The 3,358-nt window shown below is 29.5% G+C and overlaps 1 long non-coding RNA gene across 1 annotated transcript; it reads left to right on the forward strand.

The window, feature by feature from the left end:
* The first annotated feature begins 984 nt into the window (after window positions 1-984).
* On the forward strand, window positions 985-2,314 carry LOC127150584 (uncharacterized). The gene is made up of 3 exons (XR_007822993.1): window positions 985-1,116; window positions 1,355-1,419; window positions 2,138-2,314. It is a non-coding gene; the product is annotated as an uncharacterized LOC127150584 (long non-coding RNA).
* The last annotated feature ends 1,044 nt before the right edge of the window (window positions 2,315-3,358 follow it).

Raw genomic sequence — 3,358 nt, forward strand, 5'->3', positions numbered from 1 at the left:
ATTTTGGAGAAAAGATATTTGGTAAGGGAGAAAAAGTAAAATAATTATATTTTGGGAAAATATAATTATTTGTAAAAGGATAATTATTTTGGAGAAAGATAAATAATAATTAATTATTGTGGAAGATAATTAATAATTATTTTGGAGAAAGATAAATAATAATTAATTATTGTGGAAGATAATTAATAATTATTTTTGGAGAAAGATAAATACTAATTAATTATTGTGGAAGATAATTAATTATTTTTGGAGAAGATAAATAATAATTAATTATTGTGGAAGATAATTAATTATTTTGGAACAAAGGTAAATAATAATTAATTATTGTGGATGATAATTAATTATTCTGTAGAAAGATAAATATTGTTTATGGAGTGAAGTTGTTATGGTTGAGTTAAGATAATTCATTTTGGAAGTTATAAGTGATTTATTAGAAAAGATTTGATTGATTAAATTAATTGAGGACTTAAGTTAATTTGAGATTTTGGAGGGAAAAGTTAGTTTTGGCGGAATTGTAATTAATTGAGTATATATATATGGATATATATATTTAATTAATAATTTGGAAAAGTGTAGTTAATTATATTATGGAATATAATTATATTTATTTGGAAAAGAAAATAATTCATGAAGAGAGAGATGATTGATTTTGATTGGACGAAAAAGATATATATTTATAAGAGAGAATAATGGTTTAAATAAATATATATTTATTGTAGATTTTGGTGAGAGAAAAATAATAATAATAAAGAAGTATTATTATTATTACTAATGGTTATAAATGCCTAAGATTAAGGCATTGATTTATGAAAGATAATGGGAATAAAGATATATGTATATTTTTTGGTATTATATATATATATATATATATATATCCTAAAAGGAAAAGGAAATAATAATAATAATAATTATTATTGTTATTATTTGGGTCTATAAATAGCATTGGAATGCTTAAGATGGAATTAAAGGAAAAAGAAAAAGGTTCTTTATCTTCTTCTCTAAGATAACCCTCTGCTGTCGCCGCCTCAGTTAAAGTTAAGATTGGTCTCTTTAGAAGCTTGATGATTTAAAGTGATGAATTAAGAGGATTTTTCGACCTCCATTTGAGTAACCTTGGTAAGCAAATAAAATTAAATTAATATTTTATTAATTTAATTTTGGATCTATTTGGGTTTTCTGTAAAAGGTTCAATTGGCTAAACTTTTTAAGATTTAAATCTTGGATTTTTCCCAATCAAGGTTGAATTGGTTTCAACCCCAATTTTTAGAAAGTTAATTAATTTGGGAGGATTTTTGGATGTTAGCCAATTGCTAATTTCATTAATTAAGATACTAAGTGTTCCTTTTATGATTAGGATCAAGTTAATTGGAGAATTTTACTATCAACTAGGGAGTACCTTTGTTTGGCTAAAATCTCCAGGTAAGAGATTCTCCTACTAGACCTTCGAACTGAATTCAAGAGACCGCATGTAATTATGATTGTGCATTGATGGTAGCTAAAATGCATAATTTGATGATAATGATTATACTGAGATTATGATGATAGTTGATGTTGATGATGATGACTGAGATTATTATGTTGATGATTGATGATGATGACTGATGTTATGTTAATGACCGGTAGTATGTTGTTGATGACTGTTGAGGATTGTTAATGCATGATATATTAATCACATGATTAAGGACGTTAAGATTAATACTCATGCCATGTTATGATGTTATGTTATGCTACATGCTATGGATAGGGTGTTCTGTTAACTTTGTCTATTAGAGTCGTACCTGCATGGGTGTCCTTCGGGATCACCACCTATTTAGGACTGAGTGGTCCGACGGGACGCCAGTCTAGCATGGATAAAGATATGATTCGAGTGATTCGACGGGGTCCTCGCATCCCGATTGTCTTAGTGTTACCCTCGGGTTCACTACAGACCAGCATGTCCTAGGTGCTCCCCCGGGACACCGAAGACCAGATTTTCGTTCCTACGGGAGCGCATGTTGCACGTGTTCGGGAACGTGCCAGAGATTGGGTACCATTTTCAGGACTCTAATGGGAAGTTAACAGACACCTAGCGGGACTAGTAGTAGGTCCCTTACTGAGTATATGTTTATACTCACTCTTTCTATGTTTAACATTTCAGGCGAAGGTAAAGGTAGACGAAAGCTGGCGAGCGACAGAGAAGGATCCGTGACATGCCATATGGGGACTCAGTTTTGCTTCCGCGTTTATGTTTCAATGTTTTCATATTCCGTTTTTAATGAAAATTTAGTCTTCCCTCGTTTCAAAAAGGTGTCTCTTGTCATTGTTTCTTTTTAGTAACGACCTCAGCTTAGTATAAAGAGTTGGGTCGTTACAAATAATGCCACATATATCTACAAGATTTTTGGGTTTGTTATATTTTAAACAAGTTATTAACAATATCGTTAATAATTATTAAATAGGGAAACTTTCATAAATATAACAAACTAGTGAAATATTTACGGTTTGTGTAACAAAACCTATAAAGTTAACAATTTTTTAAATATTCCAGGTTTGCCCTTCCATCTTTTTATCATCTTTGTGGTTTTTTTATCGTCTTCGTCGTCTTCCTCTGTACTATTCTTTTTTAGCTGCGATTTCTTTTTTCTTTTTTTAGATTTGGGTAACCAAATCTATTTCTTTCTATGTCTTTCTTGTTTTTCTCTCTTTTTTTAGATGCATGCATGTCTTTCTTCTTTTTATTTTTTTTTTCATTCACTGGATGCATCGTCTTTCTTTTTCTTTTTTTTATTTTTTTTATTTTTAACGTTTAGATTAGGTAACCAAATCTGATGATGTATAAGAATCTTGAAAAGATTGGTTAGGCATTTAAATTAGGGTAACCAAAACTAAAAGATTGTGTATAAAGAATATTGAAAAAATGATTTATACCAAATTTTGACAAAAAAAATTGTTTAAATTTGGAGTAGTCAAATCTAAACGATCGTGTAGCTAAATCTAAACGATCGTATACCAAATTATGATAAATAATCGTTTAGATTTGAAACCCCAAATCTAAACGATCATGTAGCCAAATCTAAACAATCGTGTAGCAAAATCTAAACGATCGTATACCAAATTTTGAAAAAAAAAATGGGTAGCCAAATCTAAACGATCGTGTACCCAAATATAAACAATCATGTAACCAAATTAATTAAACAATCGTGTAACAAATTAAACGATAAAATTGAAAAAACAAATCTAAACGATTGTGTACCAAATCAAATGTAAACGATCGTGTACCAAATCCGTTACCAAATATATTATGCGCATTGTTAACGGGGTATTTTTGGTATTTTACACGTTGGGCCTCTAGGCTTTTTTTCATTTTCAGAATTGTTCT

The sequence above is a fragment of the Cucumis melo genome, chromosome 8, assembly GCF_025177605.1.
Source record: "Cucumis melo cultivar AY chromosome 8, USDA_Cmelo_AY_1.0, whole genome shotgun sequence".
NCBI lineage: Eukaryota > Viridiplantae > Streptophyta > Magnoliopsida > Cucurbitales > Cucurbitaceae > Cucumis > Cucumis melo.